Source organism: Ctenocephalides felis, unplaced genomic scaffold, assembly GCF_003426905.1.
Source record: "Ctenocephalides felis isolate EL2017-DRISC unplaced genomic scaffold, ASM342690v1 CF-g0.4_SCAFFOLD_01886, whole genome shotgun sequence".
NCBI classification, from domain to species: Eukaryota; Metazoa; Arthropoda; class Insecta; order Siphonaptera; family Pulicidae; genus Ctenocephalides; species Ctenocephalides felis.
The window spans coordinates 97,583,464-97,602,389 of NW_020538040.1; the positions used below are offsets into that span (position 1 = coordinate 97,583,464).

Here is an 18,926-nt window from a genome sequence, read left to right on the forward strand (position 1 = left end):
ATATCGTATTCTATTCAATGTATTTGCAGCATATTGATTTTCTATTAACATACATTATTTTTATGCCCCATTCTAATCAAATTTCTATTCCACATTATTAGTTTCATGACTTCACATACATTCAGAATGACAACTCCATTATTCCATTTTAATTTATTCAAACTCAATTTTTGCAATCAATTTTTGAACATAGCACCGGGACTCCATTTGAGTACAAAACAAATAGTTCATGAATTTGCAGAATCGGGCATGAAATAGTTAAACTAATACTTAGGCAAGTCAATCGACACTACTGCCATTAGATTTCCATTTTTAAAAATTATATCTTTAACGTTAATTACAGTGATCGTGCTTAGCCAATCACAATACAGAACTAAAGCAGTGATTTCAAACTGATCCTTTTCTACCAAATTCAGATCTTAGATTTTTTTTTAGAAATGGTAAAATTCAAATATTGAATAACAAAGAGCATTTTTTTAATTACCATCTGTCACACTTAGGACAGTCATTAATTGTTTTGACTTTTATTTATCTTGATCTTGAATGGATGGCAACCCAGTAGTTGTCCAATCCAATTATGACTAATTATCTATACTCGAAGTATTTGCTAACATTTTTACTGTATATATGCAACTATACCTACGTGAGGCGATTTTCGCTTGAGGCTATATTTGAGTCCTATAACCTCAAGGGAAAATTTGACATCAAAGTTGTCTGATGTCGGGCTTTGGCGGTATCGGAAATCGAACCAGCGAACCCGGGACTAGTTGGTGCTAGCCCACGTTCTAACCGACATCGCCACCGCTGGCCCAACAAAGACCAAAAATAATAATACTGAAATAATATTATTAAAAACCTTCAGATCCATCTGAAATTTTAAAATAAGCTTGAATGACCTTTAACAAAAATTAATACCAATTGATATCTATCATGAACAAAGAATAAATTTTGAAAATTTATATTACAACATTCATTAAAATTGTGCTATACCGGCATAAAAATAAGTTTGTGTTAAAAATAGGTTTGTGTTTCTGAAAGATGCTGAAAAAGCTGAAAGATTACTATACTGATTTGTAGTATATTTTTATAATTTTAGAAACTTAGTACCCAATTAAATACGTTGTTTCTATAATAAAATTTATATCTATTTAAGCCCTCTAGTATACAAATATTTTACTCTTAATGTATTATTTAACTTCTCTTCTATATTAAAAGTCAATAAAAATCAGATAAGAAACTAATGTAACAGTTCTTAATATACGTTAGTCTTAAATAAAGTCGTGTTTATATTATAATTTTAACTATGTAAAATAACTGACTAGATAATTTAATTCAATTTACAAAAAATATCTTGAAGATTTTTTATAACAAATGATAAGAAGTGCAAATGATGAAAATATTGTAATATTCAGAATTATTAGAACTTGAGACATAAAAGTGATTTATGAGCTTCTTATTATAACAACTTTTATAAATTCATTTATATTATTTGGTCCTTAGATAAGCGGTTAAGAGCGACAGGACTTGATTCAGAGGTCCCGGGTTCGATACCCACTTCGAGCAGCCCACTTGGAAATATACACAATAATATGTTTCCCAGTGAAAATACCCCTCAATCCGGCATTGCTGCAATACCCCAATTAGAATGAAAACCTGGGGGGTTATTTTTTAATAGTTTTCAGTATAAAAATTAAAACAATATCTCAGACGAAGTTACTACGTGTGCAAAAAAATATTTTATGTATTATATTATACATAAAATATTTGCTTTAAAACTTCTACGAGAGTCTAAGATAGTTTTGATTTATTTTATTTAAATAAATGGTCTTTTATTTAAACGTTATCCGTAAAATACTTTTAAATTATTGTCAAAATGTTCTTTAAAATTATAATGTCTAATTTCATAACTTTTCAAAATGTGTTCAAAAGTAACAAACGACTAAGGAAATTAGTTTCGCTAAAAATCGATATAAAAATTGGACGTATCATTTTAGTATATAGTGCGGTCCTATTTGCATGCCCCGCATGCATACATTATATCATGTTAGATGACTAATCGATACCATTTGTATATCAGTACTAGTCAGTTTGCTTAAATGTGTCCATTGACTTTCAGGGAAGGCACACATGAAAACTATGGTGCCATAAACAAAACATACTAAATAATAAATTTCGAAGCTAACGTTCCTACGACACTGATTAATTAAAATAATAAAATCAAAATCTATCTTGTACGATTTAAAAGTACGCTTTGTAGACTATAAATAGTGTAAATAAATAAAAACTATAAAATAGTGTAAAACTACTAAAGATTTAGAACTGGTGGAGTATTTAGAAGTACATGGTGCCTCGAGGCAAATTTCTGAAACTGCTTATTTTATTTTTTTTACATTTTTAAGATACTTAACACTTTTTCTTACATTTTTAATGCACTTAACGCTTTTCCTTACATACATATAACTATTTCTTACTTATTACACACATTTTACTTTTTTTTTCCTTACATATTTACATGTTCTTAATTACTTTACTTTACTCCTTTTTTTATTACATATATTTGAATTTTAACTTTATCCCGAAGGTCGATGTATTGACTTATTCTCGAACTCAGTCATGGATGCACAGAGTCAGAAGTCCTCGTTTTTTTTTCATTTTGAGTATAGTTATACAATCCAAGTACCTCTTACTTGTAAGAGGCATGCTGCCACTACAGCTATTGCACACTCTGCATATACGTATGCTGCAGCAATGCCCACGAAAGGCTATTTTCACTTGAAATCATATTTGAAATCTATGATTTCAAGTGAAAATTTGATATCAAGCTGCTTTGATACCGAACCGGCCGCAGTTGGATTCGAACCCGGGACTAGGATTTGCTAGACCACGTTCTTACCACGGGACCACGGCCGGCCCATATTCAGAACAAATATTGATGGACAAAGTCAATATTTTTATTAAATATGCGTGAAATATTGCGTCAAAGATTTTAAAATGGGCCAGCGGTGGCGAAATCGGTTAGAGCAGTGATTTCCAACCTGTGGGGCGCGCCCCCCTGGGGGGGCGCCATACCGTACCAAGGGGGGCGCGAAGCTGTTTCAAAAATATTATTTTTAAATGCTGAGTAAGTGTCAAAAACAAATCAGCAAAATACTTAAAGTACTTCTAAGAGTGTTTAAGCTCAAAAAAGAAATTGCTATATTTCTTGCCGATAACAAAAGAGACGGAGCAATCATGTTTAGGACACAAAGTTCCTCGCAAAATTTGCATATTTAGTTGATATTTTTCAAAGACTTAGCGATTTAAATAAATCAATGCAAGGATCTCAAATTCGTGCTTTTGTTCAGAAAGACAAGATTACGGCTTTTATGAAAAAATTAGAACTGTGTATAGCTAGTATCAAATAACTTTATAACTTTAACATGTTTCCCACTTTTAAAATTACTTGTGTTACTGATGAAATAGAAGTAAGTAAAGATCTTATTATTATATCAGTCATATGACTAGTCTACGAAACCAATTTTCGCATTACTTTATCTAATTACGTCCAAATACGAATGGATTAGAAATCCATTTGTCATTGAGAAACATGATGATTTTGGTCATTCAACAGCAGAGCAGAAAATGATAATTGATTTATCTAGTGATAGCACACTGAAGCAGATGTTTCAGGACGAAAATATATTGTTGAGTTTTGGTTACCAGTAAAGGACGATTTTCCTACTTTGACAAATAATGCTTTAGAAATTTTATCACCATTTGTGAGATCTTACTTATGTGAAATAGAAAATTCTTATAATAAATAGTTATGTTTGTATGTATATTTTTTATAATACTGTGTATTATTTGGCATAATTTCAGTTATATTAAGTATATTTAAATTAAATTGTTAGAAAAATAAGAAGGGGGGGCGCAATATTTTTTTCATTCGAAAGGGGGGCGCAAGGAAGAAAAGGTTGGAAACCGCTGGGTTAGAGCGTGTGCTAGCACCAACCAGACCCAGGATCGCTGGTTCGATTCCCGCTACCGCCAAGCCTGATATCAGGCAACTTTGGTGTCAAATTTCCACTTGGGTTATAGATCACAATATAATTCCAAGTGGAAATCGTCCTTCGTGGACATAATTGTATCATACAATCATATGCACACTATTAGACAGAAGAGCCAATATATAAAAACCTCACACATAGGAGAAGGATGAACCGATGGGTTGCTTCTCATATCAATACCTTAGGTCATAAGTCATACACAAAAACAGCTTATAGAACAGTAATAAAGAGTTCTGATTGCTGTGGAAACAATAAAAAAAAGAGATTTTAAAATCTTGCTTATAATATATATATATATATATATATATATATATATATATATATGTATACGTATATATGTAAAAGTAAAATTGTATGAAACACATATTTTGTTTTTAACCAATAATATGTGTTTCATACAATTTTACTTTTACCTTTTTTGGTCTTTTCTAGAGTTATTTTTGCTTTCCTACAGTAGTAATATGTGATTGTGGTGTTGTAAAATGTGTTAATATAGTGTGATTTTTCCTGATCTGGTGTGTATAATTGTTGTTTTCAACTAATTTTTCCAATATAAATTCAATTTTTAAAACTTTTTCTTTATAATGTAAATTTCTTTTAGCTGAATGATGAGACACATCTAGTCTCGAAACGTATAAAAAATAAAATAAATTCTTTACATTCGACGCATTGGCTGTTTTATTCATTTCAATATGTTTCAACGTCGAACAAAAAATCCTCAATATATATATATATATATATATATATATATATATATATATATATATATATATATATAAACAAGATTTTAAAATCTTTCAAGTCAAAAGTTTCACGGAAATATGATAAGCCATTTGTCCTAAAAATTTCAAAACCTTATATATGGCAAAAGAAGCGTACCTTATATTTTTGCATGAAGTGTCTCCGGCTCAGTAGTCCTCGCAACCTCATTCTAGGTTCGATACCCACTGGGACAGCCTGATATCAAACAGTAGTGATATCCGTTTTTAGTTCAAAATATAGATTTATATTTGTTTCCAAGTGAAAATACCCGCAGCATTGCTACAACAAATTAAAAATATATATCATTAGTATTAAAATCTAGTAAAAAAAATTATTAAATATAGATAGGACAACCGTTGGGTTGCCATTCAAAAAGGCAAAAATCATCACACATCTTATAAAACTATTAATTTTAGTTGCATTCAAAAAAACATCAAAATTATAGAACCAGACCTAAAATTATTTGTTAGTTTAAATTTTAATTCTAATTCTATGTAATTGTTATATATTTCTGATAATGAGTGATGTTTTGATGATTGGATGAAGATTTTTTCAAATTATGTGTCAAGAACTCATTTTCCACTTCAAAGACGTTTATAATACATCTTTCAACTGAAACGACGAGGTCTGCATTTACTAAAAACCAATTAGCTCTGATCATTAAAAAATGCGAATTTAATGGTTTTTGGAGAACCCAAGTCGGTTCACCACTTTTGTCGAGAATGTGGCATATCCATGTACACACACGTGCATACATTAGTATATGACATACGAGTATATGAATGACTTACTTAAATTCATTTTAATTTTATTTATTCTATTAAAAAATATTCAGTCATTTATATTTTTATGATATATATGAAATAATATAAGTCAATAATATACACCTTTTAATTTTATTGAGTTTTTCCTTTGTGTGAATTGGACATTTATTACATATATTTTTAATATATGTTTAATAAAATATGCTAATTAAATGTTATTTTATATTTTTATTATTCATATATATATATATATATATATATATATATATATATTGTATGTGTATTTTTCTGAAAGAAATGCAACGCATAACTCTAATAAGGCTATGTGTTGCGCTGCCCATCTTATTGTCATTTCATTCTTGTATTTCAACGACTCATCTTTTTTTTTTTTTTTTATACTTTATTTAATAGCAATCAGAATTTACAAAATTCTATGAGCTATTATGCTTATGTTTAAACACACTCACACAGTAAACATACTCACACACAGTCATACACACACACATAATAAATTGGCTGAATTTTAAAAGTTTCAATAGCTGCCACTCCATCGAGTGGTCAGCTAATCTGGCTGAGGTAAACGACTCATCTAATGATATTTTTGCTCTTCTATGAGCACCGGTCCTAAACCGAAAATTATAAACGTAACAACTATTATGTTGTTTTTATTATATTATGGGGACGCCCACCCAAACACCAAGAGATGTCACCCAATTAACTTACTGCAGGAAAGACCGAGAAAATGTTTACAACTTACAAACATAATTATTTAAATATTAGTTGAATCAGAAGAATATAAAATCCATCCAAAACATTCGATATATAATGTATTTCAAGTTTTACAAAAAGGTTCAAAAACATTCTATTGGTGACAACAGCATTTCCAGCTATTGTAATCCAGAAACGAGTTCACGTCAAATGAAAATCTTTCAATAGCAAAGAAGTTTAAACCCATACATATTGATTTACAATCTTGAAACAATTGGCCATAAATATAATTTTGCTAACTCAGCATTTAAAATTTCATTAGATGTAAACAAATTTCATAAACTGCAATAAAAATCAAACGTATAAATTAACATTTGCATAGGTAAAACCTACCTTAACGTATAAATTTCTTGTATCAGAACTCATTCAAAATAATTAATGTGGTTAATAAAATCGATAATTATTCCAGAGCCGAATTATAAAAAAGAATTATTTACTGAAATGGAGATTTAAGTTTTGACAATATCACGTACGATATGAGTAATATGTAAAATATAACCATTTTACAAAATAATATATAATAATTTTAATAACTTAAAATGTAATTAAATTTGTTATCTTATAAAATTATACACTAAGTTTAATTTGAATTATCGTTATTTATATAAACTTGATTAATTAATATGGATGTTTATCGGCAATATTTTGTAATCGATTTCAGCATTCGCAAAATACTAAATATCTTTCAAAATTGGCACAATATTTAAATCATTGCGTTTATGTATAAATAATTGTGTTCCATCGTCAATGATTGTAAGCTAACTTTAATAAGTATAATTTCTTATCAAAAACTATACTCAGATTTCGCTATGAGAGCAGGTATACACAAAAGTTTTCATATTAAAAAAAATCTTAATTTAAAATTGGAGGTAAATAAAAATAAATATCGTGTACATAGTCATTTAATATATTTATGTATGCGTTTGTGTAAAATTGTTGTCTGAATAGTAAACATTTTTTCTCAACTACTTTTACCATATGATCATTGTAATATTTTGTTCTTAACAAAAGGTTTGATGATGGAACAAACGTACCTAGTTCCGAAATGGCACAAATAAATACCTTTACAAAACGTGTTTTTTTTATTTTGTTGAACTGCTGTTGAGAATGGTCAAGAATTGACCAGCCACTTCTGTAACTAACCCGAAAAATTCCTCGGGGTAGGGGGTAATAAATATTCACGCATACGAATATAAATACCTGCAGGTCATTATAATGTAGTGAGTCTAGCAAGTAGGATGAGAGTAAAAACATGTAGTTTTGCGTATGATTATTTACGTTATTTATTTTTAATAATTAACTTCCCATAAAATAAATATTAGTTTATTCACTTTTTATGGTGACGGGATAATCAATTATAGTCCAATAATTAAAACACGTGATAGGAAACAAACAATAAAAAATCCAAGAATAATACACATATATACAAATTGTCTATGAAAAGTTTATCAAAATATAAATATATCACAAGATAAACAATAGATAAGAATAACAAAAGATTTTCAGATGTTTTCTTGCTCTGTTCTTAATTATAAGAGTTAAGATACTACATTGGTATTATATGCGTAAGCATATTTTGCGCAAACTTGCAGCAGAAAGCCGCAAAGGGACTACTGCAAAAACATGAATCATTATGAACATGTATATTATTATAACCATAGAATTCACTAACATCTGCTTCTGGCCGAGGTTCTATATAAAGCACCCTACACGGACGGAAACCTTACACACATGTTCCTAGAAATCACGAAATTAAATAACGCCGTCTAAGGCGCGCCTGTTTAAAGTATATCTGATACAGATATAACGAAAAAACCCCATAACGAGGAATCGTGAACAAAACGTGTTACTTAAAATTACTCGTATGTGATGCAGTACAATATATTCAACGCACGTCGAATGTCTAATATGTTTCATTTCTTTACTTCTACCTGTGCGCCAGAGACGAAATCTTCAGGTTTAAAAGAAGTCGCCGAGAGCCGTGGTGATTCGATTCCAAGAATTTTTTTACGTCTCAAGTATTTGCTATCGACAAGGTAGAACGACTCATTTCCGAGTATTTCCTATGACTTGCTTTCTACTTGTTTCAGATTGAGAATTTCTTAATAAATGTATGTGTGACAGGTAATAACTAGGATCAATTTATCCAAATGTGGTGTAGATTATTGATTATTTTATAAGAAAAATTCCAATTATATTTTTACATGATTAAAAGCAAACAATCATAAATATATGAATAAAAAATATGTAATAAACTCCAAATATAAAATAATCCCTGCTATTGCTTTGCTTTAACAATTAATTTAATGTATATTTCATTATTGATATTATAGTTACGCACATCATATTGATGAAAGAAAATAATTATCCACAATGAAATTTATTTTTAATAATTAACTTCCCATAGGGAAAAATAGTAATTGCAAAAAAATCGAAAAGGAAATTTTTTTTCGTTTTTTCACGTTTCAGAGGTTTCTGAATATTTTGGCATACCTTAGAAATAATTAATGACGTGTGTGTGTGTTCGCGATTTCGGAAACACAATTTAACCAATTTGAATGATTCAAAAAATATTCGATTTCTATTGATAAGGAAATGTGTGGATTAGTTTGTGGCGAAGGCAGGTCCGAGATATGGGGCAAAATAATAGTAGTAATTCAGTTTTTGAGAGAACACAGCGTCCGATTTCACTAATCTGGAAAGCATTTTACTTGTGTTGACAAAATGAAGAACCGATTAAATTTTTGGGAAGGCAGGTCTAGCGGTTTTGGAGATCGAGTGAAAAAAGTTTTAAAAAAAATTAGGCGGTTAATAATGATCATTGGACATATACACATCAAATAAGTTATCGGATATTTTATAGAAATTTTCATAATAAGTATGAATTTTGTTTATATTTCTATGTGTTCCGTACCAATGTTTGTTCGCTAGACTGCAACGCGGCGCTAAGGCGCTTCGATATTTCTTCTCTAAAACAGCGGCGCAGCACAAATGCTTTGAAAAAAAGTTCAAAATTTTCAAAAAATTCAAAATAAAAAAAAACTAAATTTTCAAACTTTAAAATGAAAAATATCAAAATTTTCGAAAATTTTCAAAGTGCTCAAAGACTTTTAAAGGTTTTTTGAAATATAAGGCACGATGCCATGCGTCACACTTCGTAGTCTTCGTACCATCTACATCTACGATGAGATCTAAAAAATAATTATTTGGTTATTATTTTATATATTTTTAAATTTAATTAAATTTTTTTCGCCTTTGAATTAAAAATTTTCCATTTAAAAATATAATTTAGTGTACCAACGTATATACATGTTTAAATCATAATTTAATGCATCAGTGAGCAATATTATCTCGGGAATTTATACGAGGATGCAAAAAGCAAAATGATTTTTATTGCGCAACATGGAGTACCGACCACCGAAGAGACGGACGCTTTGGCCGGCGAAACGGGTGGTATAATATAATTTTGCATTATTTCGGAAAGGGTTTAACGTGTGCTAAGACATGTTAAAATGTTTATTTGTTTTCTTATCAGACTACATACCTGTTTTGCCGGATGTTAGACAGTCCTAAGCCCATACCACGAAGCACTCACCGCACGACTACAGGCAAACTACCATAAGCTAACAACTTCTTTTTGTGACCAACACAGAACCAGTACCATTATGTCTGCCGTGGCGAGCGCTGTGCTCTGCAGACGCTTTAGTGCGATTTCATTCGAATAAATAACATAAAGGTTTCAAATACAAAATCCGATTTTGTTGCAAAACTAATTTCGAATCGGGTACAAGTGCTCCCAACGTTCAATTCGGTCTACGATCAGTATTTCTGTGGAACGGTTAATGTTTGTGTGGAAGCGATTTAAGGTTAAGGCACTACATGCTTTTCCTGATTATATCTTCTAAATATTTTAAATCTAGAGTTGAATGGACTTCACATCGCTTAAAGAATCATTCACGTAATTAAGAACGACTTTTTAAATATAATCGGTGTAATAACAGTTCGTATTAAATAGAAAATTATTATTTTTTATTTAATATTGCGGTAGTATGGTAACTGTACAATGGATTATTCATAACTAAAGCATCTTACGGTAAGTTATTTTACAATGGTTACAATTTCATTAAACTTTAATCATTTTTGTGTTATTTATTATCAATATTTTATTATATCGGAATAATTCAGGTTATTTTATGGTAGGCCCGCATTTAATCTTATTGTGTTCAAACAAAATTGTCCATGCCATAAAATGTCTGGTATTGAGTTGTTGGTTCGACTTTTTCAATGTCAAGAATGCGTCTCTTCTTTCAAGGGTATAGGTATATTTCACCTTTTTTCGCATTCTTTAGAGGACCTGTACTCATACTCAAAACCACTCCAATTTTGAATCATATGACGTATATTAATATTTTACCATATCCTATTGTTATATCTAATTAACGTATTATTTTTTAAAATGACATTTTTACATATGTTAATTTCCATTAATTTAAAAATTATATATATATATATATATATATATATATAATACTTGATGCGTAGTGTTTAAACACCCTACCTTGTGTAAACAAAGTGATAGTTCAAACTTGTGCTCCGGAAAACTTTGTATCATGCCGTAGTGATATTGGTTTTCACTTGAAGATATAGATCAAAAATATGTGTTGAATTAATAGTCTGAATTCAATTAGTTTACGTAGAATATATTTGCCTATATATTCATTACTTTGATGTTGATATGCAATGCCTCAAAAGACTATTCTCACTTCATATAATATTTGAGGTGCATAATTTTAAGTGCATATCTGATCACTACTGCTTGATATTAAGCTGGTCGAGATGGATATCGAATTCAGAACCAGTGATTTTTATTTCATGATAAATTTAAAAGTATTGGCTAAATCTATTGGCTAGATGCTCTGAATACTTCTATCTTGATCATACTTTAAAGTGGAGTTCATTCTTTTGAAATAAGAAATATCGGCCTTATAATTCATTATATTGCTTTTTATCTTCAATGAATTCTTTTATCTAAATTTTTACATATTTGTCGTATATTCATATTCAATAAATCGAGTAAATTTTATCAAATTGTTCACAGAAGGCAAACAAGTATACAAATTTGTACTATATGTATTATATATCTTGCTTCAATTAATTGATTTTTCCAATAAACTAAAATTATTCACATGCTTTGTAGGCATTAAATTAAATCCTATTTAATGCTACCCTCATACAGTTTTAATAACAGAACATCTGTTATTTGCTGTCTGGCTAAACGAATTCCAGGAAAATACACGCAATTTAATAGTGTGTATTCATGCACCACAAAACAACAGTATAATTTGAACGATTATAAAAATTTATATAAATACAATCGTGAATAAAATTAAAATCGACCAGAATTAAATTAATAAAGTGATTTCCTGACACAAACCGAACACAAATAAATGATGCTGCTAATTTAATACGTAAAATTGAATAATTTTGAAGAATAATATATTTATTTGTATACATTCGCTGAATTCAACTTTAATTAATAAGAATGAAGTATATAGATTTTTATTCATGACATTATATTTTAATCTACGTCAAATATTTTTTTTAATCTTTTTATACGTTTTATTTTGCAAAATTCGAGCAGCCTGTTGTCAGGCAACAGTGACAACGATTTTCACTTGGAAAATAAATAGCAATATGTTTCCAAGTAAAAATAGCCCTCACCCCATGGGCATTGTTGCACCATACTTGCCCTTTTACAGAGATTGTAATAAAAATTTATCATACAGAGATGTGACAACTGTTTGGGTTGCCATCTGTAATAAAACAAACGTAGTTTGTAAGATATTAATCACAACTGCTCATAGAACCCATAAGTTCTGATCGCTGTTTAAATAAAGAAAAAAAAATTGCAAAAAGTATTAAAATATGTCACCGAACTTCAAAGATAAGGCACGTCAAAATCAAATGATATTTTGCACACCTTTTTCTTATAATTGCAATTATAAAGTTGATTGTTATCTTTTTTTAAGAGCTATCATAAATTATAAGCTGTTGAGCTAATTTGACCTAATACTACACACGTCGGTTTTACAGATGACAACCGAAAATAGTTGTCTTATCTCTGTGTGATAAATTTTCTTATTGCAATTTCTGTAATAGGGCAAATATTTTATAAACGCAGCAGTGCCGGATGAAGACTATTTTCACTTTGAAACATATTGCTATCTATATTTCGAAGTAAAACCGGATGTCACTACTGCTTGACATCAGGCTCCCCAAAGCGGGATCGAACCCAGGACCCCTGATTTAAGCCCTGTGCCTCTAGCCTCTTACCCACCTGAACAATGTAGATTTTGCAGCATCTAAACATAATGTTCTTCCAAATTATTAGTAATTATTTTAATATTTTAATAATAAGTAAGGCTTCTGTGTGGCTCAGTGTTAAATTCTTTGGTCTTGAAGCTCCAAGACCCGAGGGTTAATACCCACCACGGGTAGCATAATATCATATAGTAATCATATCGGTTCTGACTTTAAAATATAAATCTAAAATATGTTTACAAGTGTAACTAGCTCTTGATGCATCAAATTAAAAAAAATATCATCAGTATTAGGGACATCCTAATAATTAAAATAAATCAAATATACATAGGCCAAACATTAGGTTAATTTTCTAAGTTGCCTGGAATGCCACGTAGAAGAATTATCATCACATAACCTTATAGACAATTTAAGTTATGGTTGCTGTTCCAGAAATTAAAAAAACTTACATTCGTGCAGAACTCTGTTAATGTCTATATAGCTTTTTGCTACATCTCTTTTTCTATTGGCACTGCAGGGGATTAATTCACTTTTGCTTTTCTAAACTATTATATAGAATTTAAGTTTTTATATACGCCATATAGAAATTAGCTCTCATATGTGTTTATCACTAGACAGGAAAACCTGTTAAACTATAGTAAATATATTACCGAGACGTATGTTAATTACATATTCAGCGCATTTTGTATAATCGATATTGAAGAAAGTCAAGGATCTTTGTAAATAATTATACATTCAGAGTTTATTAATTATAAAATATAACATCTGCCTGGCTATCATTCCTTTCGCACAATTTCAATTTAAATGTACACGTTTGCTGAACGTAATATTAGTCGATGATGATCTGAAAAAAGAAGTTGGTTCGGTCATTGTCGTTTTTATATTATGAGTAGTAGTTTATAATTGAGCTTTTATGCATATGATTTTATATTTTTGTAGTTAGACGAAGATGTAGATTACACCTTACAAAATTGTTGTCAAATGTTAATTAACTTTCCTTTTCTTGTACTTGATTTTTTATTATTTTTTTATTTAATTAATAAAAAGTAGCACGTATTTTTACTTCAAATATTTAATAATAAATTTTAGTACAGTTAAAATTTATAAGAAAAATCGATACCGATTAAATAGGGCAAAGCTAAAGGACTCAACGATACAAAAAGTTTGGGAACCTATGCTTTAAGGATCAATTCTGAAACTTCAAAATTTGTATTTTTTTCTTGATATTCAAATTATATTCTTAGTGACTTTAAATGATTTTTAATATCTATTAATTGACATTATTTCGCATTTTTGCAAATTCAATAGTACGTCAAGATATCATAATTCACACGTCATCTGCATTCAAGCAGATACAGTCTATTTTCTTGATAAATAGAGAATTAAAGCTCGAGAAACTTCAAAGAATAACGATTATTGCTTTATAGAAATTATTAATTGCTTCAGCTCACAGCCATAAACAATGATCAAATATCTGTCATGTCCTACTTTCAGTGAAAACTGTAAATGTTATATAGTTTTAAAATGATTTTCAATGTATTCCTCAAATTGAAAATTTTCTTTTGTGGGCAAATATTAATATAATTATATATAACATAAAATGATATAATATGTATAATAAAGTTGCATTGATTTCCAAACAAGTTTTCTTCACTTCACTTTCCGCTGTATATTATCGAAACCGAAAATTAATGTCATTAAGTTTGAAATTACACCACTCTTAAATAAAATATATTTTGTTTTTCTCAAAAATTGTAATTTTAATAGCCAATGACCCGATGATAAAGCGTATAGACGCTTGACGAATATACTCGTCAATACACAAAATTCTGCCATTTTCTCGTAACTAGTATACTTGTCAATTATAACCAGTTATCTCATTGGTTTTTGCTAAAACAATATCTTGACATGGAAATTTTGGGGAGCGAAATATGAGACCATGGCTTAAGAATTTTTCTAAAAAAACTTACAATTACAATATCAAAGTATTAGGTTGTCAAATATCTCCCTTCCGCTTTTTTGCTCTTGGTTTATAATACAAAAAGGATATTTGACAACCTATTAGAATTCTCAATAAATTTACCCAAAAAGATAAACCTTTCAATAAATTTATGATATCGTATGTTAATTGATTTTTTTAAAATTTTCCAATGTTTTTAAATTTCTTAATTTACAAAAATCAAATTTATATTGATAATTTAACTTCAATCGGGCTCGCTCGTAGGAAAGTGACTAGAATGAGGATCGCTATTTCGGAGCAGTAGTGACAACGGTTTTCGCTTGGAAATATAGATAGGAATATGTTTCAAAGTGAAAATAGTCCTGACAACTGTTTGGGTTGCCATCTGTAGAACTGACTGGAATTCAGTCATATCAGTCCGACAGCTTATAGGGCTCTTAATTAATTCGGTACGAGCGACATGTATACTCTACGGCCGCAGAATGCCTCACACAACCGGGCGTCGCGTTGAGTTGACGTTGCATGCCGGCTGCGAGCGACTTTTCGCGGCACCTATGCCGTACTGAAGTGGTTAAGTACTGATTGCTGCTCATAAAAAAACTTCATTTAATTTGTTTATTAAACGAGAAATTCCAGCAATTGGATTAAAGATTCACTTCTAGTTTAACAAGTGATCCATCCGAATACAACTTCCTTGTTCCATAATTACATAGAATATTTCGTTGTTTAACAGCTAGGCCATTGTGTCGTGTACATAATCCTTACGACTAATGTATTCGAGTGCGTGCTCTTGTAAAGGGGGTTAGGATATTGAACCTTGAAAACAAGTACATACATATATGTATGTATATATACATTGCCAAAACATCAAGTGGAATGCCCCGATGAATTAACCGAATGACTTTGCGTGTGCTTATTTTTTGTTTTCGTATCGATTAATACAACCTCCCGCGATGAATTCAACGGTCGGACCCGCGGAAGAGCGAGTTAAGTAAGTAACATAATAAACTAATGTTTGTACGTAGTATACTAATACATGTAATGCATGTATTTAAAACATTTTCAAAAGGGAAACATATGTACTTCAACTGGGCCCAATGATGGCGTAATCAGTTCGGACGTGGACTAGCACCAACTAGTCCCAGATTCACTGGTTCGTCCCCAGCCACTGCCTAGTCGAACATCAGGCAGCTTTGATGTCAAATTTCCACTTGAAGTCGTAGATCTTAATATGATCTCAAGAAAATTACCTTTGCATATGCTATCATAAAATGTCAGCAAATACTTCAAGTATGTACAATTGTATTTGACAATAACTACTGCGCTACCATTCATTGAAAAGCCGTATAATCCTCAAAACAATTATTGAATGTCCTTATATGACAGATTGTAATTAAAAGTATAACAAAAAAATATTTCAACAGCATTGTCAAATTGAGATTTGCGGAAAATGGATAAAATAATAAATGCGTCAGTGGCATTTCAAGATAAAATAGTTAAATTCTACTTTTTTTCGTTAACAGCAATCAGAACTTAATAATCCTGTAAGCTTGTTGTCATGATTTCTTTATATCGTGGCTTTGTAGAGGCAACCCAACCGTTGGCCTATTTCTTCTTGATAAATTTATTATTAGAATAACTTTAATACTGGTGACTTTATTAGAGGCAGCAATGCCGGGTAAGGGCTATTTTCACATGAAAACATAATGTTATCTATATTTCCAAGTAAAAACTGGTGTCACTACTGTTTGACATCAGTCTGCCCGAGGCGAATATCAAATTGCAACTTATGTATAAATACTGAACTACGAGATGCCCAAGTTTTTTTACGTGATTATAATTGGTTGATCAACAAGAATATTTAATTTTTTGAATTTTTATAATTAGATAGTTTGCCTAGAGGTGGCTTCGCCGAATTTCAACAGAAACTAATCAACACAGTTTCCGAGTGATATCTTTCAAATAAATATTCCATTCTTCAAATCTAATTGATTATTTTTTTTGAAAAAACATGCATAAAAACCTATGTCTGTTAATTACAAAACGGCTCATTCAATTTTATGTAAAATCGACGAATTTTGATAACTCAACTATATCTTAAATTTTCAAAATTGTTAAGACTAAAGAGAAAATTAATAATTTATTACAGATAAAACGACCCAACCGATTTACACTTGAAACTATTTACCACAATTGACATATTTATCTATGATAGTAGGTTTATTGTCTCAAAATCTGCTACACGGAAACGTAACTAGAAAATTAAATATTTTATATCAATATGAATTTCAGATAGCATTATTTAAAACACTTCTTCATTGAGACTTTATATGTCTTTATATGTATACATCCTACTTAAACAGGTTCAACTTTATTTTATTAACCTGTTCTTTAATTTTATCGGTATATATAAACTTGCAGAACAGACATTAATTTAGAAAAATTTTCCGAAAAAATTCTAAAATTAATCGTTGTTGTTTTAAATGTTTATTTTATTCTGCATACATTTTTTACACTTTGTTTCACATCGACATATTAAGCATATACTTAAAACAAATTTGGACATTTTTACTAAAATGTGTCATATCAGAACGAAAAATACAGGAATTGGACCAAGATATCTTTTGTTCTGATCTAAAAACTAATTTATACTGTATAATGTTATACTTGTGCGCTTCATGTATATAATTTTAGTAGAATCTATTTATTACCTAAATATTGTGGTAGTTTAAGTATGTAGCATTCATAAAAATTGGATTACATTATATTTTTTCCTAAGTGCGACCTTTTCCCATCGAGTACCTGCAAAACTAATCTCACGTTGTTATTTATTGAATTCCCAAGAGCGTTTATATGTATCTACCTACATTCGTACTATTTATTCACATTTTATTTTCCTTTCATGCGTCAAACGTAATATAGGTATTTATTTAAGACATGTACATTTGCTCTAAATTGATTTTCCACAAAATTCTGACTTTGTCAATATATTTGTCTTACAAACAGTTCTTGCAAAAATCGTCGAGTTTGTTGCGAAACGCGAATAAGATATTACTGCATTTTTTATTATTTGTTTTGACTGAATCGTGACGCATTATTTTCATATCACGAATATTCCTGAACGATGTGAATTTAGAACTCTAGAATAATTTATGAACTTTTTTATGAATTCTGATTTGACATCAAGATGTTATTTAATATTTTATGAAGTAGAAGGATAACGATTTTTTTAATGAAAAAAGACGCTTATATAGCTGTTTCACTAAATAATTACAATGAAAAAAAAACATTATAATTATAAAAGAATACCTAATCTAAATTGAATTCTGCAATTTAATTTTTATCATACAATCGTATTATGTGCTTTATTATCAAAATCTTCATTATTAATAATTATCTCATGTATAATGAATGTTATTTCTCTTTCGTTACGCATGTTCGAAAATCAGTTCGAATAAAACTACCTCATAATCAGAAACATCCAATCGTCGTGAGTATTATAGGAAAATAAAAGAGCTTAAAATAAATTCTATTATTTTTTCGCAAATTGAAAACACCTGAGCCTTTCTACTGAATCCATACATTATAAATGCCTAAATCTATAATTAGAAATACTATTAAAGGCGACAATTCCGTACCTCATTGTGATTTATTTTTAGACGGCGCGAAACTGATTATAGTCAATCACGTTCTGCCTAAAATAATCTTTTTTTTGGTACTATCTGTCAGCACATTCTACTGTTTTATTTTCAACTATTAATACTTTCATTGCGAAATCGTGATACCTTAAATTAACTAATTTAAATATGTAATTGGAATTATCCGCGTGACCTATTTGAGTTAATTCCCGACATTTACCTGCTGTTAGTAAACATGCTGGACACTAAAAATCATTTGCAAGCGAATCAAAGTTTATGAAACGTGTAAAATTTATTTGTAGAATGAATAGTAATATTTGTATTTTTCGAGTATAGTAGAACAACACTTTTAACAAACACAAATACATTCTGTTTTTACAAATTCGAAAAAGACACAATTTTTTTTTATCATATGGCATTCAAAAAAAAGGTTTATTACGTTACTTTGGCTCGCCGGTGGGCTAATGATTAAAGCTATGGAATTTCATTCACAAGTACCGGTTTTGATACCCGCTTCGAGAAGCCTGATGTCAAGCGGTAGTGCCATCGGGTTTTCCTAATACCTAGATAGCAATATATTTCCACTATTCATCACTATTCAGAAATGGTAATAAAAACTAGAGACAATAGTTAGGGTTGGTATGTATAAAAATAGACGTAGTTTGTT

General features: G+C 29.8%; 1 protein-coding gene across 1 annotated transcript in view; it reads left to right on the forward strand.

Annotated features, from left to right (window-relative positions):
• The first annotated feature begins 10,042 nt into the window (after positions 1 to 10,042).
• Positions 10,043 to 18,926, forward strand: part of LOC113375568 (protein Star) — a 77,875-nt gene continuing 68,991 nt past the window's right edge. Inside the window, exon 1 of the mRNA XM_026615500.1 lies at positions 10,043 to 10,433. The gene's annotated coding sequence lies outside the window, so the exon portion shown is untranslated. The remainder of the gene's footprint in view (positions 10,434 to 18,926) is intronic.